This window comes from Lepidochelys kempii, chromosome 9 (genome assembly GCF_965140265.1).
Source record: "Lepidochelys kempii isolate rLepKem1 chromosome 9, rLepKem1.hap2, whole genome shotgun sequence".
In the NCBI taxonomy this organism is placed as follows: domain Eukaryota; kingdom Metazoa; phylum Chordata; order Testudines; family Cheloniidae; genus Lepidochelys; species Lepidochelys kempii.
Genome location: NC_133264.1, coordinates 88,523,093 through 88,547,607, shown reverse-complemented (window position 1 = coordinate 88,547,607; position 24,515 = coordinate 88,523,093).

The following is a 24,515-nucleotide window of genomic DNA, read 5'->3' as shown; positions in this document are numbered from 1 at the left end:
CAAGGGTAGTGACCCTGGGAAATGTGCAGGTCAGAGTGGATGGCTTTGCTGCAATGGGATTCCCTAACTGTGGTGGAGCCATAGACGGAACCCATATCCCTATCTTGGCACCGGAACACCAAGCCAGCGAGTACATAAACCACAAGGGGTACTTTTCAATAGTGCTGCAAGCACTGGTGGATCACAAGGGAGGTTTCACCAACATCAACATGGGATGGCTGGAATAGGTACATGACGCTTGCATCTTCAGGAACTCTGGTCTGTATGAACAGCTGCAGCAAGGGACTTACTTTCCAGACCAGAAAATAACTGTTGGGGATGTTGAAATGCCTATAGTTATCCTTGGGGACCCAGCCTACCCCTTAATGCCATGGCTTATGAAGTCATACACAGGCAGCCTGGACAGTAGTCAGGAGCTGTTCAACTACAGGCTGAGCAAGTGCAGAATGGTGGTAGAATGTGCATTTGGACGTTTAAAAGTGTGCTGGTGCAGTTTACTGACTCGGTTAGACCTCAACAAAACCAATATTCCCATTGTTATTACTGCTTGCTGTGCGCTCCACAATATCTGTGAGAGTAAGGGGGAGACATTTATGGCGGGGTGGGAGGTTGAGGCAAATCGCCTGACCGCTGGTTACGCGCAGCCAGACACCAGGGCTGTTAGAAGAGCACAGGAGGGCGAGGTGCGTATCAGAGAAGCTTTGAAAACCAGTTTCATGACTGGCCAGGCTACAGTGTGAAAGTTCTGTTTGTTTCTCCTTGATGAAACCCCCCGCCCCTTGGTTCACTCTACTTCCCTGTAAGCTAACCACCCTCCTCTCCTCCCTTCGATCACCGCTTGCAGAGGCAATAAAGTCATTGTTGCTTCACATTCATACATTCTTTATTAATTCATCACACAAATAGGGGGATAACTGCCAAGGTAGCCTGGGAGGGGTGGTGGAGGAGGGATGGACAAGGACACACAGCACTTTAAAAGTTTCAAACTTTAAAACTTATTGAATGCTAGCCTTCTGTTGCTTGGGCAATCCTCTGGGGTGGAGTGGCTGGGTGGCCGGAGGCCTCTCCACCGCATTCTTGGGTGTCTGGGTGAGGAGGCTTTGGAACTTGGGGAGGAGGGCGGTTGGTTACACAGGGGCTGTAGCCGCAGTCTGTGCTCCTGCTGCCTTTCCTGCATCTCAACCATAGGCTGGAGCATATTGGTTTGATCCTCCAGCAGCCTCAGCATTGAATCCTGCCTCCTCTCATCACACTGCCGCCACCTTTCAGCTTCAGCCCTTTCTTCAGCCCGCCACATACTCTCCTCAGCCCACCATCTCTCCTCCCGGTCATTTTGTGCTTTCCTGCACTCTGACATTGTCTGCTTCCATGCATTCATCTTGTGCTCTGTCAGTGTGGGAGGACAGCATGAGCTCAGAGAACATTTCATCACGAGTGCGTTTTTTTTGCCTTCTAATCTTCACTAGCCTCTGGGACAGAGAAGATCCTGTGATCTGTGAAACACATGCAGTTGGTGGAGAAAAAAAAAGGGACAGTGGTATTTAAAAAAAAAACATTTTATAGAAAAATGGGTACACTCTTTCACGGTAAAATCTTGCTGTTAACATTACATACACAGCACATGTGCTTTCATTCCAAGGTCACATTTTGCCTCCCCCCACCACGTGGCTAGCCCCTCACCCTTCACCCCTCCCCATGGCTAACAGCGGGGAACATTTCTGTTCAGCCACAGGCAAACAGCCCAGCAGGAACGGGCACCTCTGAATGTCCCCTTAAGAAAAGCACCCTATTTCAACCAGGTGACCATGAATGATATCACTCTCCTGAGGATAACAACAGAGAGATAAAGAACGGATGTTGTTTGAACGCCAGCAAACATACACTGCAATGCTTTGTTCTACAATGATTCCTGAGTATGTGCTACTGGCCTGGTGTGGTAAAGTGTCCTACCATGGTGGACGGAATAAGGCTGCCCTCCCCAGAAACCTTTTGCAAAGGCTTTGGGAGTACATCCAGGAGAGCCGCAAATGCCAGGGCAAATTGATCATTAAACATGCTTGCTTTTAAACCATGTATAGTATTTTAAAAGGTACACTCACCAGAGGTCCCTTCTCCGCCTGGCGGGTCCGGGAGGCAGCCTTGGGTGGGTTTGGGGGGTACTGGCTCCAGGTCTAGGCTGAGAAACAGTTCCTGGCTGTTGGGAAAACCAGTTTCTCCGCTTGCTTGCTGTGAGCTATCTACAACTTCATCATCATCATCTTCCTCGTCCCCAAAACCTGCTTCTGTGTTGCCTCCATCTCCATTGAAGGAAGTCAAACAACACGGCTGGGGTAGTGGTGGCTGAACCCCCTAAAATGGCATGCAGCTCATCATAGAATCGGCATGTTTGAGGCTCTGACCTGGAGCGGCCATTTGCCTCTCTGGTTTTCTGGTAGGCTTGCCTCAGCTCCTTAAGATTCATGCAACACTGCTTCGGGTCCCTGTTATGGCCTCTGTCCTTCATGCCCTGGGAGATTTTGTCAAATGTTTTGGCATTTCAAAAACTGGAATGGAGTTTTGATAGCACGGATTCCTCTCCCCATACAGCGATCAGATCCCGTACCTCCTGTTCGGTCCATGCTGGAGCTCTTTTGCGATTCTGGGACTCCATCACGGTCACCTCTGCTGATGAGCTCTGGCCAGCGTGGCAAGCTGCAGGTGACCATGCAAACAGGAAATTGAAATTCAAAAGTTTACAGGCCTTTTCCTGTCTACCTGGCCAGTGCATCTGAGTTGAGAGTGCTGTCCAGAGCGGTCACAATAGAGCACTCTGGGATAGCTCCTGGAGGCCAATACCGTCTAATTGCATCCACAGTACCCCAAATTCGACCCGGCAAGACCGATTTCAGCGCTAATCCCCTTGTCGGGGGTGGAGTAAGAAAATCGATTTTAAGAGCCCTTTAAGTCGAAAAAAAGGACTTCATCGTGTGGACGGGTGCAGGGTTAAATCGATTTAACGCTGCTAAATTCGACCTCAACTCCTAGGGTAGACCAGGGCACAGTATGCAAAGTTACATGCCCTGTTGTGTGTAGAGGACATGGTGATGTTTAAGGAGATCAAACTGGTCCTCTCTATATATCCAAGCTTTATCTTCTTGGAGGTATCAAAACTACCATTTGAAAACAGTTGTCCAAATTTTCCAAATTACATGCCAAATTCATCCTTAATCTAACTCCACTGAAGTCAATTTGGTTACACTTGGATGCACTCCGTCCAAACAGTCCTAATTGCACCTACTCAATAGTCAGAGTAGCAGCGTGTTAGTCTGTATCTGCAAAAAGAAAAGGAGGACTTGTGGCACCTTAGAGACTAACCAATTTATTTGAGCATAAGCTTTCGTGAGCTGCAGCTCACTTCATCGGATGCATTCAGTGGAATGAAGTGAGCTGTAGCTCACGAAAGCTTATGCTCAAATAAATTTGTTAGTCTCTAAGGTGCCACAAGTCCTCCTTTTCTTTCTGCTCAGAAGTATATCCATACATTTGGTAAGACAAGGCTTTCAGTTGCCTTCAGGAGCTGTAATGATTTGTGTTTTATTCTTGCTTTCTATATTTCTATAATCTCAAATAGATGAAGCTACTGTTGCAGGCCACAACAGTCAAGGTGGCAAATATATTTAATTAGAAATAGGCCTGAAATACAAACTCAGATCTGGAGCTGAACTTTTCCCAGAGTTTGTGGATATTAGGGTCTCTGGCCCATCTCAAATTTTAATGTGTACCTTTCCTGATTTGCTCTTCACTATGGGCCTGACCCTGGAAAGTGCTGAGTTGACTTCACTGAGGGATGAAGAAACACAGAACTTCCCAAAATCAGAACATTCCCAACATTTTGGGGAATTTGCATTTGGGAACTGTGCCTTCTACTTTAAAGCCATGGACGCTGATCTTGCAACTATAATAATTTCATCTTCTGGCTGGATAAATTCCTGCTGAAGTTCCTTGTTTGGTCATTTGAAAATTACATTTGTGTCAAAATAAAAACATAAAGACCAGATTAGTCCATGTTGAATTTTATCTCTAGGTAGGCACTCTTGTTTTGGTCACTATTCTGCTCTTTGTTTAGTATTTCCTACTACTGTGGTATCATATAGATCTTTTCTATCCCATTTGTGTGTTATCTAGAATTGATACACATCTGCTTTGTTTAATTATATATTTGGGCTTTTGGGTGCAGTGGCTACTTTTCTAGCCTACTTTATTAAATCCCACTCTCTCTTCTAGATATAATGGAACGATGTGTAAAGTACATTGCATCTTCTCCATGTTTAGAATATCAAAAGACTTAATAAAGAATGATAGAAAAGTGGCAACTGCACATTGACAGGAATTTATTTTCAGAAGGATATTTACCCTGCACATGGTGTATTCAGAATTCACACTATAAAACTCAGTCTGGCGAATACCACCAATAAGAGATTTTTTTTTTAAATTGCCTAAATACTTGTTTCTACATAACAGCTCTGAAGGGATCTGTCATATAAGCTCTCTTGTACCTCCCTGTGTGCCTTTGGTTGAGTTTTTATAGAGTCTAAATTGAATATAAAGAACCCACATTGCATTACTGCTAATAGGAATTATCAGCATTTTCTGATAGCACCTAACGGCCCTAATCAAGATAGGTGCCCTATTGTGCTGGGTGCTGTCCAAACATGAAAGAAGACGCAGTCCCTCTCCTACTGTGAAGAACTTACAATCTAAGGGCCAGATTTTGTTACCCTTATTCATACTGAGTAAAACCTTATGAGACTCAATAGGCTGCTCTAGGAGTGAGGTCCTGTGTAGCATGACTAAGGGTGGCCCTAAGACAATGCATTTACTTTTTATAAAAAGGTTTGACGCGAAGGGTAATAGAGAGGAAATGGAAATGATTGAGGTCAGAAGGAAGGCAGTAGGGAAAATTGTGGCAGCAAAGGGTAGGAGAGCACGATGAACAGATCAGGGAAATAGTTCAACTGAGATGAAAAAAGTTCCACTTTGAGACCAGAACTCATTTGAAGTGTCTGTCTTAGTTTGGCAGAAACCCTCAACTACTAGTCTGGAGCCTCCAGCAAACAGTTCAAACAAAAGGGATCATAGCTCATGTTCTTATACAGACGGTGTAAAAACACAACAGCTTCAGTTCTTTCCCCATCCTCCATATACAGAATCCAACTAGAACTAAGTATTCAAGAATTTTATTTTACTATTTGCTGGAATCCAACAGGATTTGTCAGAAGTTTCTAGGATTTTCAGTGGCTTTGGAAACATTCCTTTCATCCCTGATAAACAGAGGGGAGATGGTATGTTGGAGATGGTATATTACAACTCGTTTAAACTGTTCTGTCAACTGGATTGAGTCAAGCCCATGGAATATTAGTTACTGATAGTTACAGTTCTACCGTCACTTTTTAAATTAGTGAAAGGTGACAGATCGATAGCCCTCGGAAAGGGAACTATATATTTACAAATACATAGAAGAGATGCAGTGTATGTAGGGCAATGCAAGCAGCCAATTGTTGCAATGTGGACACCTGTTCACTTAGAACCTGGATTGACACCACAAACCCTCTTCATATAGGTTATTCAACAGCCAGCAGATAGTAATGACCTTCAGATACTATCAACCCAGTTCAACCTTGTGGATTAGAAGTGAAAGGCCCCATATTCTTTTACCAATCTATTTGAACCATCCAATTGCTTATCATTGATTTTACTACCAAGACCTGATCCTCAAATCCTAGAAATATGCAGCAACATCACCAGTAGTATCATTTAGAAAAATTCTTTAGTGCAGATTTGACCCTAGGTTATCCCAATTTTTTCAACAGTGTGTGCAAAGGGTCAGTTTATTCCAGAAAACTTCTGCAGCGTCCAGTCTGCCAGCGGGCCTCACAGAGCCATTGCATCTTGAAAAGTTGGCAGTGGTGCTGGGGAAACAGCATGACCGGGGGGTGCACAGAACATCCCTTCAACAGCCTTCACCAGCAGGTCTCTCTGGAGCCTCGATTTATAGCCTCTCTACCCAACATATTTAGGGCTGGGCAAAATTTTTCAGATAACTTTTTGTCAAAAAATGCGTAATCTGGTTAACTGAACAATTCACCAAATTGTTTTGGTCAGGGGGAAAACATTCTGAAAAACATTCAAAGAGTTTATTTTTTCTAAATGAAACATTTTGATTTTTTGATTCAAAACAATTTTTTGTTTCAAATTTTACTTCCATTATGTTTATTTAAACATAAAGTGACTCAAACAAAATGAAATGAAACACTGCAGGTCTAACAAAATGTTTAGTTTGATGTGAAATTAATTATTTCATTTTGCTGGGTGGGGGTGGGAATCATGACAACCTGAAACAATTTTCCCCTGATTAATTGATTTATTTTGTTCTACCGTGAACCAAAAAAATTGTAATTCACACAACGCTAATAAGGGGGATCGTGGTGGGAGCTGGCCTCCCCTGGAGATGAGTCCAAACAAATTACTATGGAAATCGCACATTTTTGAACTTGTCAGGTGGCATCTGGCCCCAGATATGATGTATTCATACTGTCTGCCTTTTCCAAGTGTCAGCACAAAAAACAGTGCCACAGATCTTAGCACCATGTGCTGTGTTCCCAAAAAATCAGCATTCTCAGTCATCAGCATTTGTTTCTAGAGTCTCTTGTATTTTGTTAGCTGACAGTCTGGCTCCTTTAATTCCCTCCTCTTGCTGTCATAACTTCTTTTCAGGTACCTACAGACACAGTATGCTCACCCAGATATTGGGTTTTTCAGTATAACAGTTTTTCAGCAAGAGACAAGTTTGATGTACCCAGCTTCCCAAAGCAGTACAAGATTCTCTGGCAAATCCTTTACTATTTTAGAAGATGGCATAAATTGTGTTATGTCTCTTTATTTCTCTCTCTCTTTCTCAGAACAGAGTAGGATTTACAGTTATACAAGTGGCGCATCAAAGGAAATAAAATTCATTTGTCAGATTGTACCTAGCAAGAGAAAAGCAACAGGATTCTTTCTGCGTGTGGGTGTTCTTGGCCTTTTTACAGCAAGGTACATGTTTTAAAAAAAGATTTATACATTGGGGTTCAGGACTCATTCTATTGGAATCATCAGTCTGCATAGACTTGGCATATTTAAACTGTGGAAAATTTCAGGCTGACATTTGGAATGGAGTGAAACTGTTTAAATTGCATTTGAAAGTAAATTTTCCATAGCCCTTTTTTCATCTGCCTACCATGAAGCCAGTGAGCACTATTCTAAGCAGCCTGCAAATATGTCTAGCTGAGGAGATGTCAGCCTAAATCCTTCATAGATGGTACACTATATATGCTTTGTTGATTCAATGTACTATATTAAGAAATTCCTTGAACGTTTTGCAGGGGTGAGGCTGTTGAACCTTTTAACAATTATTCTGGGCAGTTTTTCATCGTATTTTATGCTTGTGACGGGGGAACAACCTCAGGGGACTGTCTCCCAGTACAACTACTGAAAGCAATGGAGTTGCATGGAAATCAGTGGAGCTCTGCCAGCATAAAACTGGAGTATTGCATTAATCTGGTGAGTCGAGTCCCAGATTAGAAATACTTGGATTCCCAGGTTCACATTCTTTCAGGGTCGTGTCAGCCCAGTGTAGAGCCAGCCATTGAATAACTTGCTGTTTACCGTGCATAGGTACAAAACAACCTCAAACATTAAGAACTTTGTTTTCCATAGTAAATATGACATGTCATATTCAGTGAGATGGTCATCCCTGGACTTCAGTGTTTCTCCATGTGTAATCACAGACATGAATATTGAATTGATTTTGTTAACTTGGATGAAGTGAGATCTCACTTATTAATTGTAATGGGTTTGAGTTGATTCTTAGGAGTTTTGAGTTCTTAATGTAGGAGAGCTCTGTGATTCTAGGAACCACATTTACATATCCTCAAACTGTAAATTACTATATTCAAAGCTCTTCAAGAGTCAATAACTCATTTTATTTCTTACTATATTATTCATAAAATACTTTATTTCTCTTTCAGAAACATAGATAATCCTTCATCCATTTTATTTGTCTTGGTGGTGGGGTTTTTAGTGAGCATCTAAAATCTCATTAGTATTTGCAGGTCAGAGAAAATGTTGGAGAACTAAGGGCCTGACCCAACTTCTGTTGAAGACAGTAGAAAGAGTCCCTTTGATTTCAGTGGGAGCTGGGCCAGGCTCTAAATGTTCCGCTATTCCATTCCATTCACTCCGTTCTCAGTTGTATGTATTCTCTTATTTTAATACCGTTCATATGGTACACTGTGCAGTGCTCCAAAACAGGAAGGTGAAGAAGAGGAAGAAGATATTGAACAGGAAGGGTTGGTGATAGAAGCCTATGATGTTCCTAGAGTGAGAATTCTTCTTTATCACAGAACTATTAAACCAAGACAAATTATATAAAACACTTTTTAAATACTATAAGGAGTTCCACTCCCACTTTTAGCTGGAATGTTGTACTCCAAAATAGTAGGAAAGGCATCAAGTGGTTCAAACAGGAGACTGGTAGCCACAAATCGTGGGTTCTATTCCTGGCTCTGCTACAGACTCACTGTGTGGCCTTGGGCAAGTCTTTTACGCCTCTGTAAAATGGGGATAAAATAATCAGAGGGATCTTTAGAGATTTAATTAATGGTTGTAAGGTGTTTTCAGGTCCTCTAATGAAAAACAAAACACCATTCAAAGTATTAGCATGAATATACATGTCAGAAAATATTGAACATTGACTTAAGGTTATTGTTTTCTGCATTAAAAATTTTTGATAGAGGCAGGTGATGTCTCATCTGGAAATGTGTGTGGATTTATAGACATTGTCCTTTAGACAAAGTAACATGGCTCTTTCTCCTGCTTATCTCCAGTCAGTTTACTCAATCTTTCTCTACATAGCTGCAGTCCTTCCTTCTGCAATACTTCAGACTTGGGGGCAGGGAAGCAGTACCAGATCCTCAGCAGCAACTAAGCTCCACTGAAGACAATGAGACTAAGGTAATTCCAGCTGAGGATCTGGCCATTCATTTTTTTTAACTGTAAACATTGTTTTTGTCTTGAGGGTGGGGAGAGGAAATGTTTGTGTCCTTATACTTAACACACACTGTCTTTCTCTCTCTTTTTCCAACACGTCCCATACTGCAGACTTATCTGCTACCCACTTTTCTCAGGTGGTTGAAAAACCTCTGCTTTTGATGGGCAACGTATCCAAGTCGAGCTTCTCGTGTGTCACTGTTTGTATCGTCGCAGTTACGCTTTCTTTAACTTGACTTTAACAAAACCTTTTGCAATACTCAAAGGGGCAGAGCCTCAGCTGTTGTAAATTGACATAGGTTCACCAAAATTCGTGAAGCTTCGACAGCTCACACCCGCTGATCTGTCTGAAAACATTTGTCTCTGTTTTAAGTAGGAGTTCCATGTGAACTGGATTTACTGTAGGGCCTGTAATTTCAGCACTGGTGATTTGTTCTTGAAGGATGCTTCATTGCTGGCCATATGATTTGGATATAAGGCTGTTGCTGGTCAGTAGTTTCCTGACTTCTACAGGAATTTGTTGAAGGGTGCCTTGCTTTTCTTCGTTTCCTTTGGGTGGCAACCTGGCTATTTGAAAATCTAATTTTTCTTGATGAATTATTTAGTGCCCCTTCTGTTTGTGTTACCTCAGGTATTCATTCTGGTGAAATGCCCTTGGAGATGATCACATCAATGTCTTTCTCACTCTCGGTTCCCTAGTACTGCATCTGTTAGCAGAACCAGAGCATAGCAGTAGCATGACTCTCAGTTGCACCATGATATAAAGTTTGACAACTCTGATTTTCAGGGTTGTGTTGAAAACCCTTTGTCCTTTCACGGCACAGAACACTCATAAAGATGCTGTGGTCATTTTCACTTTAGTTACCTTACCAGCTTCTGATAATCAGAAACATTTATAATCTCATTATGCACAAAAAATCTTTCAGTTTGATGACTGATACTGTTTGACCCATGACTAACCAGCCTGGTTGCATATTGTAATTAAAAGTCAAGCTCGGAGAGAGAGCACCACTGTACTTTATACTGAATATTTAACTGGTGTCCTTGGCAGGGAGACAGAAACCTGCACTATAGAATTTAAAATGGCCTTCAAAATCAGAAACTATTATCCACAAAAAAGATTTATTCTCAGTTCAGCCATCTATAATTACCATACAACATCAAGCGTCTGTCTATCCTATTTGTTGCCAAGATGTGACTAGGACTATGGTTGTCTTCTCTTTATTTTTATCCCAGGTACTACCACAATACATGTGCTTTGCAAATATAATCATTCCCACCCATTTCAAGCTATTAGCTCTTCAGTATCAGTGTGGCTTTGACACGTGTGCATTGATTTTATTTCTCTCCCTTTAAAGTTTATCAGCAAACCTGAAATGGAAGTATTTTGTGTGTGTTTTTAGCAATAGCTATTACTTTCATAGCGTATGAGGCCAGATGGGACCACTATGATCATCCAGTCAGAACTCCTGTATGGATGACTGGGTGCAGGAGCACTTCCTTGTCTCCAGGACAACAAGTGGTTAACACAAGTATACTTCCCCATTCTCTTCAGCAGGTGCACTGGAAAAAGGTGTATAAGGCCCAAATCCACAAAACTACTACTGAGTGCAAGGGACAGGACTACATGACCTCTCGAAGTCCCTGCCAGTCCTCTGATTCTACTAAGGTGCCTAAGTCTTAGATGTAGGCACTTAACTCCCAGTTTTACTCACCACAGAGATTTACAACACCCCTGCTTGGCACCTGAACTCACTAAGCCCCTAAATTTTGACTGTAAACATTCCCTAGACTCGTGTGCTGCTGCTTCCCTCCAGATGTCCAGGTGCCTATCTCTCGCCTAAGCCCTAGTGCGATCCCTGAATCAAAGGAAAATAGGTAAAGAAGCACTTATCTGAGCTGAGGAGCCCAGTCAGGTAGGAACATTCAGAAGCTGCCTACTGGATCAGGTCCCATTCAAAAGCTGCCTGGCAGTGCCCAGTTTTTAGCCCAGTGGTTAGAGCACTCACCTGGGATGTGGGAGACCAAGTTTAAGTCCCCCCTCTCTGCCAGAGGGGGAGAAAGGATTTGAAAAGGAGTCTTTTACCCTCCAGGAGTGTGCTGTCATAGTTAGGCATTGGGCAGAGAAAGAAAATTACAGAATGGTCTGGTAGATAGTGTACACATACGGGAGGTGGGAGATCCAGGCTCCAGTCCCCCTGCACCAATGACTTTAATTACTTTTACACACTGGAGCAACAAACCTGGTGAAAACACAGCCTTTGTGTAACGCATCGTGTACTCAGATCGGAGATTGTTTTTAAGATAGTGGTTTGATAATTACCAGGTATAATAGACCAGTGATGGCTGTTTCTAAGGCCTGGATCCATAAAGGGCACAGCAATCCTATCTCCTAGGTGAGTGCCTTAGCCAGGAGGCTGCTGAGTGATTTACACATACACTCTCTCTGGCCGAATGACTATTTAAGTATTTATCCAAATTGGAACATGTGAGGGTGCGTTAGCCCCACACTGGCCAGGAAGGGGTTAATAGAGCCCTAGGCTGCAAAAAGCAGCCAGTAGGAGAGGGACTGTGAGGAGCGGCCACTTAAGGCCCAGCAGGCCAATATAAACAGAGCTCCAGGGCAGAGCAGGGTGAATAGCTGCCTGGAACTCAAGGAGGGAAGACTGTGTCTGGTGTAGGCTGCTAACACCTTGGACAGAGCAATGCAGGCAGGAACCCAAGGCAAATAGAAGGAGTTCTGGACGGGCTGCTGAGACTGAGGAGTGTACTGGGGCCATGGGAAAGTAGCCTGGGGAGACATAGCAGTAGGGAAAGTAATTTGAGGGGCAGCAGGAGACTGCAATCCACAGGGTCCCTGGGCTGGGACCTGGAGTACTGGGCAGGCCTGGGTCCCACCCACTCACCACTGGGAGAAGGACAGGATAATTGACTGCAGTCACCACTGGGTTAGTATCTGGACTAGAAGCTAAACTACCCAGGAAGGGGGGGAACACGGAGAGTGACATGGCTGGCGGGCCGAGTCACGAAGAGGATGCTGCAGTTCCTGACACTACAAGAGCGGCTGCAAGCTGGCTGCGGAAAAGGAGCGACAGGGTGCTGACTGCGGATGGGTTGTCAGCCTCCAGCTAATCCCAGAATGACCAGGAGGAGGTGCCAGTCCGGCGGAGAGTGACATACTCTGTGACAAACAGCTTCAACAGGAGAGACTGAGGGAACCCTACATCAGACTATCCCATAGCCCAGTGGTTAGGACAACTGGGAGACCCTGTTCAAATCCTTTCACCTCATTAGGCAGAGAAGGGAATAGAACTTCAGCCTTCCACATCTTGGGTCAGAGTGCTCTAATCACTGGGCTAAAAGTCATAAGGGAGTTGGCACCACCTCCTCCTCCTCCTCTTCCAGTCATATCGTGCGGAGTGAGACAGGTGCCTGACTTATTCTCTTAAGAAATGACTTAGTCACCTAAGCTGCGTGATTCCTGGAGAGGGGTTCCCAGCTGTGGATTGCAAGCAGAGAGAGGTGCCTATCTCTGTGAGAGGGGTGCGACTTAGGACACACCCCTGTTGGCAGCATCTTTTATTGGCTAGCTTAGGCAAGGAACTGCCAAGCATGCTGGCTTTTGTAGCTCACTTTCTTGGGTGCCTACCTCTCCCAATGCATTGTACGGGGAGCCTAGGTGCCTAGCTCAGGCATTGAAGATTTCACTGTTGCTCCAGTGATTTTCTAGGCACCTAAAAGTGTTGCAAAGCTAAGCATTGCAATACCTAGGTCCCTTTGTGGATCTGGGCCTAAGATACCTGGGACTGAATGCCTTACGTGCATGCTTAGTTTTACTCATGTGAGTAGCCCCATTGTCTTCAGTGAGATTATCCATGTGGATAAAGTTAACCACATGTTTATGTGTTTGCAGGACTGGTCCCTTAATTTGCTTACTTCTTGTAAACATTACCCTTTAGGGAAAAGACCTCTCCGATTCCAACGGTACTCTTTCTGCCAAGCCATTTCACCAACTTACAGTATATATTTTGTTTCGATTCTTTGTTTTCAACTACTGAATTTCACACCACAACTTGGGGGAAAGACTTTATTATTCTTTTTAAAAATGCAGGATATTCAACAAACATTTCCCTTCAACATCACGGACCATGTTCTAGGAGGTTGTGAGCAACTCCTGACAGGTGTTGAGTGTGCTGCTAACCTGAAGGGGAGTTACTGATTCACAACAGTTTGCAAGATCAGCCCCTATCTGTACAAGCTTTCTCTCCTTGGATTCAACCAAAGAAATTCCTCAGTCTATAACCAGATACAATTTCCTTCTCTTTTTCCCCATATGAGAACATATAAACATGGGGCAGCAAATCCCCTCCCCCCCAGCCCTTCGAGTTTCCTTCAAAACTCTAAAGAAAAGAAGAAACAAAAACCTTGGTAGTTTTTGTAGCTCTTTACAAATGACCTTTTCCTCTGAAGTGGACCATCTGCATTTTGGGGAATATTAAAGATCATCCATATGATGATCTTTGTCTACATAAGCAACAGCATCAGAAGAAATGGTGGCAACAGCTTTTTGACCATTAGTATCAGAATCGTCCACATAAAATATCAGAGGTTATACTATATTTCCTCATGAATACAAGTAGTCTGCAATGAGCTGAGTCCTCCACCTGCCTGGTGCTTGTTCCTCTCTGATGGACTGCAACCTTGTCGTGATGGAGAGGCTTGCGTGAACTCAAGACCCTCAGAGCTACATTGTCTGGAGCTTTCATACCCCTGGAAGGTTCCCCCTTGGTGAGCAGGCCTGAGGCGAGGTTCCTGACTAACCACGGTCCAAACTTCACAAGACCCCAGTGGTGGATCAGGCACATATAGAGGACCTTTTAGTACTCTGCGGCTGTGAAGGTGGATAAGGGCTGCAGCAGGAGGGAGGCCTCTGGTTGTCTTGGATCTCCTTGCCACTGGGTCAGAGTTTTTCTCCTGTCAAGTCTCATGTGGTTACCACCTGCGCACCGGTTTCCCCACGTTAAAAGATTTCACGCGTAGGCCTCTGCCAAATGGCTCACGCCCACACAAAGCCCTGCGGTGATGGATGAGTGGCAATGAAGACAGGAGCAGTGATTTCTGGGAGTCTTTAGTCACAAATCTGTATGCAGGCGGCAGCCGTGGAACAGTCATCTTGTGCTTGGATGAGACAGAAGTGCATTTCAGCAGCAGCGGCTGTGACTGAACAGGGCCTTTTTAGGATCCCTTCTGCTCACCCCAAATGGGGAAAAGATGACACAAACATAGGCTGTCTCACACTCTTCCAACTGGATGGCCGCATCCAGTGGGATCATTCAACTCTGCGGCCAAAACAAGCTGGGAGGACTCGGGGTGGAACAGAACACAGCGGTGCCACACCATACACCAAGCCACAGCTCACTTTGTGGAGAACAGACGTGCTCATGAGACAGAGAAGCGACAAAGGAGGAAAGAAAGGGCACAACAGTCCAGCCAACAGCTACGTCTCCTCCAAGATTACACCCATCACTTCTGTGGGAAAATCTGCGGGGCACTAATTGGGCTCCTCAGCCACTTAAAAACCCACCAATGACCCCCATTGGCAGACATCATCCTTGCAGCGAGGAATAACCGAAGAAGAAGAAGCTTGTTGTAGATTGGGTCCTAAAAAGGGGCAGTTTCTTTCCATGGTTGTAAAAATGGATTGCACTCTGACAAATAAAGAAACCAAATGCAGAACCAAATAAATTTGATACAGGACCAAATAAATACTATGTAATGACTTGCTAAAATATGTTGAAAAAATATTTTTTTTCTACTTCTCTGCTGTTGTTTGTAAGGGTCTTTCCAGCAAAAAAAGAGGAAACAGAGGAAACAGTTACAATTACAGTCCTCTACAGTTACAGAGGAAACAGTGACAGAATATACACACAGTGATGTCAGATGTACAAAGAAAAACAGGCTTTTTTATTTTTTTGCCTGTTCCTTTCAGTTATAGTAATTTTAAGTACTTCTTGAAGCTACTAGTAGCTACAGAATTTTCTAATTGATGGTGTCTTTTTAATTCTGCTGGCACAGAAGTTCAAGTTAAGAGTGGTCAGTGTTTATAACATAGACCCAAAATTAAGGGACGACCAGGAATTGAAAGGCAAGTTCTTTGCTGGAATAAATGCCTCCTCTCCCCCCCTTTTTTTTTTAAGGAGCTTATTTTCTTTGGTTAATTTTAGGTTTCCAGCCTTTATGACTATTAGGAGAAACCAGATGGTATTGATATTTTGCCCACTTTTATCTTTGGTAACTGTTCAGTTTTTGTCATGAAAATGTGCAGTAAACTTTGTCATTTATGCAATTTTTAAACTTTATTTTCTTGATTTCATTACAAAAGTATAAGCCTGTTTTTCCATGAACATCCATGCTTTTACTTCTAAGTGATGAAAAATACCCAGTTTATAATGATATATCCAATGAATAGCAGGGTCCAGAATTAAATTTACAAGTACATTAGAATTCAAGCATCAACAATGCAACTAGACACAACCGCAAAAGGCAACAGAGAACTCTGCATCGGTGTGGTTAGCTTATAAACTATTTGTTGTTCCTCAGGGTCATTAAATATTTTTGATGTGTTAGTGTATCTTTTTAGTAGATTGATACAAGTAGATGAAATCGATAATAATAACCTTTCCTCTCTGCCATAAACCATGCCAGATTGTAGAAGATTCCTAAAGAGAAAAAATTAAGGAAACCGTGTCCAATAGGAACAGTAAATAAGACAAACAACGATATCCAATACAAAATACATTATTCAGTTTATAGAATATCAGATGATACAACAGATAGACTAGACTATATACAGTCCCAACCCTTCTCTGAACATTTCTCCTCCAGCTCTACACACATTTGTCTTTCTTTTGCCTTGTTTTTTTCTAATAGGTACATGCATCACTGATATCATGTCTGAAAACCGTAAAGACTCATTCAGGAGAATTACCCTGATTATTGTTGGTAATAGCAGGAAAGCTGTTCTCATTTAGTCTGTTTTGGTTTCTAATACTACTTATTCTCTACACCAATACTGACTTGGACTCTTAATACATTCCCTGGGTGGCGTACCCGAGTCCATTTATTCACTGACGCTTTAAAATCTTCCACACCCCTATCTGGATCTATGCTGGTTATGTGATATGTATGTACCTCATGAACCTTGTAACCGATACTTGCAATCCTCCATAACCCAAGCCCGACCCCAAGATGTACAATACCTTCCCTCTTAACTTATGTAAATTTGATTTTAAACATTAACTTTCATAAAATTGTTAAATCTCTTAATTCCTTTGTATTGTGTCTCTGTCCTGACATGTTCATAAAACATCAACCTAAAAACATACACAATAGATTGGATGGCAGCGAGAATCTGGGAAGCAGTAAAGCTATGAGAGACCTACAGGCAATAGTGAACAGTAAATTAGATTTGAATTTGTAATGAATATGATAGCCTGAAAGATAAATGCAACATTGCATTGGGCAGAAAGTGACAGAGCAGAGGTGTGACCACTCTGAGAATATGGCATACAATTCTGGGCACTGTACAACTGGAAAGCTGTTAGAATTTTATGTGGATGCAGCTTACCAGCTTTTAGAAACACTTTGCTTAGGGTTTCCTATAATCTTAATGTATTTAGCTCTAAACACATTTTCTACTTGTTCAGACTTTTAGTAGTGCATGGTTTTTTGCTTCATTTCATTCTTTATCACGGCTGGACTCTCCAACATCATTTCGTCTTTGGCCTTCTTCATGAGAGTCAATCTCCTCATGAATGTTTGTGCCTTGTTCGCCTTTCCATTCTCCTTTAGGAGATTAAAGTCTCCACTTGTTCTTCAGGTTCTGAATGTTTATTCCCATGTCTGCATTTTCTCAGGCTTCTTTCCTAAGGTATTTCCAGCATTTCTTGGATCAGTGATTGAATGATGGCTGCAGGGGAAAAAGAGATCTCAGGAGGGCAAATGTTATTGAAACTATGACCCAGCCTTCCTGTGCAGTGTGCTCATCACATCCCACTCTGATGCAGGCTGTGACTTTTAAAGGCATAATGTAGTCCTGAACCTTAATTCTGATATCAATTGTCATCTAAAGGTTAGAGCATCTGTAAAAGACTTCTGGTTATAACTGAGATACTTTTGCACTTGTATACCAGTTTGTGATCATTGTCTAAGAAATAGGTATGTAGATGGGTAGTTTGATGGGGTACGTAGATTGATTCATGGTTTTCCCTTTTTGGCTTTACCACTGTTACACCCTCACTTGAGACCCCGGCTGTAATCTTGATAAATGTCAAAAAGCTATTTGACAAGGTAGAGTGGGAATTCAGTCATTAAATTTGGCCAAAAAGTCTTCAAAAACTGAGTATTATTTTGATGTTTGCAGTGTTGTTGTAGCCATGTTGGTCCAGGATATTAGAGAGACAAGGTGGGTGAGATAATATCTATTATTGGATCAACTTCTGTTATTGAAAGAGAAAAGCTTTCAAGCTACGCAGGTGTGATGTCTGCTAAGAGCAGAGCAGCTTGAAAGCTTGTCTCTTTCACCAGCAGAAGGTAGTCCAATTACTTCACCCACCTTTTCTCTCTATTATTTTAATGCAAACTTTAAACTGATACTTTTGGCCATGAACTAATAAAAGAGCTATTCAGAACTCATCTTTTAACTAACTGCTAGAGGCAGGCAGAATTGTTCTCTTTCCCCCTTTATTTATTGGCTCATAATAAAACCTCTAGAAGAAGGATCAGCCTATCATAATGGAAATTTGTCAAGCTAAGGTGTTGCATTGAGTCTTAGTACACAGTGCACAGAAGAAAATAATGATTATATATATATATATAGATATAGATGATATATACACACCTATGCCCTTACCTCATCCTTACCTCAAGAATATTACCAAGTACCTGAGAACATTCTAGCCTGGTTATAAATAAATAAAGACATTTATTTCTTAATAATAGTAAGAGCTTCCCACAACTGGTCAGGCTTTCTAATTATACTCTATTCTTTTTTTTTTTAAATGTATATTATTCCTGTTATAAATCAAGAATATTGTCTTTGACTCTATTCTACTGTCTAGGAAGGATTTTCCTCTTTTTTTCTTCTGCTTCCTTAAATCTAATTTGTTAAATTAAAATTAATATTTTATAAGAAATGTTATGCTTTTAAACATTTTCTTTGAAAATTTTCTAGTGGGATTTTAAACAAACATTGATAAAATAATTTAGAAATTGGTGTGGAAAAACAATTGAGCCTGAATTAGATACATGTGTCAGTAGGTTCACTTTAAGATCCTCTTAAGGCTTTGGTGCAGTTTCAGTCAGATTAGTGGGGCTGTAGGGTGAGACAAATTGTCAAGACTTTTCTGAAATACCCAATTACCTCTGTTTAAGCATCAGAATTTTACCATTTCATAACCTCTGTACTTTTTATGGGCCTTTCTTAAAGGCTGAATATCTAAGGAAATAGAATAGCTACTGTATTTGATTAAGCACCTTCTTCAAGTATAAAAAGGACAGTAAACAAATGATCATGCCTCCAATACTTCATTTTGGTATGGTCATAACTTAGCAGGTATTTAGTAATCCAGCATGCAGAGACTGAAAAGAGGTCAGTCTCCTAACCCTAAATCACCTTTATGGTAATGGAAGTTTTTGTTCTTTTATTCAATTACAAGGCAAATTCCCAGTTTTGTAGAGGTCAATTCTTTCATTATTTACCACTTTGGTATGATTTAGGTGCTTTACACCTCTCTAAAGCCTTGGAGTTAAAAAAGTTATTTCATAACCAGCCCATCAGAAGAAAAATCCATTTCTCTACAGTATAGTCTTTCATCTTCTCCATTTCCAAATCTAACAACATTCTAAGACATAATTGGAAGACCAGTTCACTTTTCAGTTTCCATGGAAGAAATTTAGAACAGGAAATAAATCTGTTAAAACCAGTATCAGATAAAGTCATCATTTTGATCTTTTATTTTCTGTTAGCAGTGCTCAGGAGTAAATATAGGAAAGGAAGGTCCCAAAACATTCCCTGCTTGTGACAGATATTCGCAATTAATGTAGTAAGATTAATACAATCTAGTATAAGATGCAGGCATTCCCATCACTTGTTTGCTCTCTCACACACAAATATATATTTTAAACAAAGTAAAACTTGCATACATTTCTAAAATGATTTCCCTATGTGGTTTCCCCCCCTCAAATATAGCATGTAAGTATCATACAAGCTCCCATGTATAAACCAACCTTAGATTTTTTTCAGGACAGCTGTACTTGACATCCAATTTTCTCCTGAAACACAGGAAGGGTATTAATTATTTACTTATTGAACAGTGGCAGTATGCTTGGTTCTGTACATGCAGTTGAAGACCCAGACTGACGTACAGAATTGCCATTGTCAGCTATTTACTGTGCACAACAAGTTTTGTGAGTCCTACAAAATCAAGGAACTATGATACATATTCTTGAGTGCCACCTACTGCCATCTTGTCTAATGACTATTTACATGTATATGGATATTGAGCACTCTTGTAGCAGGTAAATTATTAATTTCCACTGGAACATTCAGTGCCTTGAAAAAAATAATCTGAGTTAAATATCTATCACCATAAAGAAATTGCTAATTTGCCTAAAGAAGAGCTGAGACAGGTGAAAATCCTTTGGTTGCCTCTAAACATAAGTGCCCACCTGTCTGCAGGTAGATTAGATTTGGTTCCAACTAACTGTTTTTTCCAATGTTAATGGGAAGCAAAAGTATCAAGCATTGTTTGTTCTTCATTCCCATTACAACAGTGGAAGTTTGGAGACTTACATTGCAGCTGTTCAGAGTACCTAAGGGTAGCTTAGAGAGACCTAGAAGGCCGTTAATATGAAAGGGGGTACTTGCCAGATGGCTCATCTATGTGTTCATTTTTGCAGTTGTGAGGCAAGTTGTGAAAGGCTTAACCCATTGCAAGCCATGCCCTTTACAAATACCATTGGACCAGTGAAAATTAAGATCATATTTGCCATGAAATCACAATAGAGATTTCACGGGTGCAAATTAATTACTCTTCTTCATGAAAACTGTAGCCTATTATAGCATACAGAAAGTAAGCAGATTGTAACTTTGCATTATGTAGAAGACATGAATCAGTTGTTGACATAACTGCAAACTAGAGTACTTCTTCTCATCATTGGGTGGTCAGCCTTGACCACTATATTTTCACCACTACATTGTGTGAGAGAATGGGTTGGAATAGTTTACCCTACCATTCTTTAATTGCTTGCCACTGGAAATAGCTTTAACCTTTTCTTTCCAAATACCCCTAATATTAAATGACTCATGATATGTTGATTTCTCCCATTTTCTCTCAGCTCTCTGTTTTAAACTTAAAGAAGCTTGCATAAGACTCATGGGAGCTCCTATTATCCTGACTTACCAAGTTATCACTGATGTTGTATGAACAATGCTAGGAAGGCAATGCAGAAGGGGAGTCTTAGAGTATGTCTACATTAGGGAAAAAAGTATATTTTACAGTGTCATAGCTAGACCAGCTAAACTGATGTAAGGCCTACACTATTAGCTATCATGTTGTAAAAACAACCCTTTTTCCATTGCTGGCCTATAATACATGGCATTTATCGAACCATTACTTAACTCTTAAAATAATCTCCTATCTGTACACTATTCCTGATTGCACATTACTAGGAGTGTTCAGAGTGGTGCACAATTGTGTTTTCATCATGCTTGCTGCTTTTAACTGAAGGTATGATCCAAAACCCATTAAAATCATTGGGAGTTTTTCTATTGATTTCAATGTTCTTTGGATCAGGCCTATAGTGAGATTGATGAATAATGTCTGTATCAATTCATAATATTCTTATTGAGATTACTATGCATGTTTACTAGATTTATGGTCTGATCACTAATTTAAACAAGCCAATCAGGTGTTTTAAAAGAAGCCCCAGTATCTTGGCGGTGCAGTGATAGAGTGATAGAGTTCATAACGATATGCAAACAGGGTAATAAATCATCAGACAATATCTTACCATCATATTGAAATATTTGATTTGCAATTACTGAAAGGAATCATCCTACTTATTCTGCCATAGTTTCAACTACATTAGTAATGAACAAAAACAAAGCACCGCTCTGCCAAACAGGAACGGCACTGAACAAATCAGATAATGGTATATGTACATTATTACCCGTATTTTTTCTTCTGTAGTGATCTAGCTATTAGGTAACATAGCAGGCAGAGAGATGAAGAATCTAGTATAAAAGATCTTTAGCTTAAGAATACTTCCACCTTGGACACACCCCTTTTATGTAAAACACACCCAGCTTTCCTACTTATGTCAGCCCCTTCCCACCCCAGCGGTGCAAAAACAACACAGTCTCTGGGGGTAACTTTCCTTCCACATGCACTTCCACCTCTTCTGTGCTTGGCACATCCATATACATGTAGCACAATCCAATACAGAATGTGAATCATTAATTATAGGGGCATATAAATGTCATTTAGAAGGTGGTCCATTATATTACACACTCATCTCTAGGCATCCCAGTGCTTAATAAAATAGACTAATCATATTATGTCCTCCCAGTGTATTAAAAATACTTCATACTCTGCTTTGCCTATCCCAGTAGTTTCTACTCCTTTTTCTGCTAGTGAAGTGACCTCGGTATATGACTTCATTTTGTCAGAGCCAGGGCAGGAGGAAGCTTTCATTAATCTTTTTATCTGAAGCCATTCATTTGGATTTGAAATTGTGCTCCCTAACAAAAAATTCATACTTTTTTATCTGTGTTCTAAGGCAGGTATGGGATGTTAAAAAACAGGTTAGCTATGGTACAAAGCAATGTGATTTTTTTGCCGCACCTTTAACTGTGTAAATTAAGCACAGCTAAGTCAATGAAAGGTGGAATAATTAGTTGTAAAGCATCTGCAGATTACTCAGAATGAAACCAGAAATTTAATCTATTCAGCTAAACGCCTGAAAGCCCAACTGGAGGCAGAGAGACAGCTGCACATGTCACCGCTGCAGTAAACAAATATGTTCTTCAGAGGCTGCAACTGACTGAATCAGCACTTTCCTAATGTCATGCCTGACAGAGGACATCCCTGGCATTCACCTCATTGTCCCCTTTTAGAGTTCTGTGATTCAGAAGCAACGCGATGATGATGTGGAAATATGTGTTCGGAACCTGAGTCAGCAGGACTCCCAGTTTGCAGCATTTTAAATAAGAGAGACTCCACATGGTCATGTGAGTGCACAAGAGACCGAGCTGTTCAAGTCATTGCACGTACCTCCGCAAAGAGATGACTAATAGTGTAACATTTAATAAACAGGTGGGATGGGATTTCCCCACGTATCTGTACCTTTCCCTGTACTATAGAGCCCCAACCGATCACAATACTTACTGAAAAGATGAAAGCCGTGGCAGATGCATCCTGACAATTCAATCAGGGACCCCAGAGATAGTCTTTGGTGCATTATTAACTCTCCACCCAATTCTACATTTAGTTGGTGATTCTTTACCAAAAAAAATTTTGAAGTAAAATGGAGAACTCCTATAGAAAAGTTGAATTCCTGTGCAAATTATAACTTTGGGTACAGGGTATAATATTAGAGATTAAGATAAATTACTTTTTGTAGTCCACAACATTTTACATTGTCTCTCAGAAGGCTACATTATTATTATTATTGCAGTAGTACACACATCACCAACAGGTGCAGGGTCCCATTGTGCTAGGCACTGTACAAATATATGGAAATATACGATCTTTCCCCATGAAGAGTTTACAGTCGAACTTCTAACTTGATTTGTACTCTGGGTCAACCCCATTCACTGGCTCAGGTTATTTGCTAAGTGCCTCTAAGTGGACCTGTGTGGTGTCAGTTTGATGATCTTTAACACATTGGAAAAAAGGGAAATACCGTAGCAAGTGTATTTGCATCTCCATGAAATCCAGCATCTCCAAACTCAGGCACAGGCCTCTAGCACTTGAGCTCCAGCAGTAACTCTCACTAGCTGGTAGCAGTTATCCTCCATGTGGACTAGCTAGCAGAGAGAGACAAGGCACACTTTGTCTGCACAGGTGTGTAAAGAAGCTGCTGTGTCGCGCCCAGACATATTCAAGTACTTACAATAAATATAACAAATGAAATTCAATTAAAGCTATCCCTAAAACCAGTAGGTAGGCTTATCTCATAGGGTATCATCTCAGAGGTGATTCTGGTGGGTGATTTATGTACCATAAGAATCTAAAACCATCAATATTCCATAGAAAAATGAACACCAGAGTTTTAACATCTCTGATCAGCAGAATCTAAGGGAAGCAAATCATCTGCAAAGACTCAGGGTTCAACTGATATTTTCAATTGCATTTATCATTCTCTTTAAGGTGTGATTATTTTTACCCTGCATTCCTTGCAATATACCATCTATTTCTATAGTTTCTTTTTAATTTCAAATAACTTCAGACCTGGTGTAAGTGGGTGCAGCTCATTGGCCCATTGTGTAACAAAGACTGAAGCACAGACAAGTGTATCTTGTCTTTATTTTGGGGAGCAGAGCCTAGCACTTTCACTGGGCAGCAATCCCTAATAATCCTCCTGACACACCAGCTCTTCTTCCTGGTAGTGTTCACTTGCTTCTGAACTAACATCCTGTTAAAGTTGCATACCTGCAACAGCTTTACTCTCAGACTTTGAACTCTAGATGAAAGTCATTCCCCTGCACATAGGATACAGGATTAAATTCACCATTAACCTTGCAAATTCCACACTGTTTTTTAATTAGATCAGTAGCAAACAAGAAACTATCCCTTGCACAATTCTGTGTTAAGCTCATGTTGAGATTTTGGGAATAAAACTTTGCCCCGGTATCGCTGAGATTTTAAATGTTAAACAACCTTAATGTTCTTCTCTGGCAACATTTTTCAGAGGTCAACTCATTATACCACAACTCATGCAGAGAAAGATGATGAAAAGTTATGGTAAAAGAAAGGACTGGATGACAAACAGAGGTATCCCAATACCATTTGGCCTCACTAAATCAATTTAAGTCTCTTGTGTAATTTGATCGGTTTTTACAAGCCTTGTCAGGTGCAAAACAGTTAAATTGCCTTAGTATTTGATGGATATTTACTGTGTGTGGATTTTTTTATTTGACAGTTGCATGTGATTTATGGATTAAGGCAAGAGTAATGCAGAACATCTTAAATCACATTGGAGTATTGTGTTAAGTCATGTAGTGCTGATGTATATGCTAGTTGATAGTATTTCTTAATTGTGCTTGTTAAAATGTATTTTAGAGGTATGTGTCAAGCATAAAACATAAATAGATATCTCCTATTCATGAATAATAAATATTGCCTCATTCATAAATATATCTTGCCTACCAAAAGTCCATAAGAAAA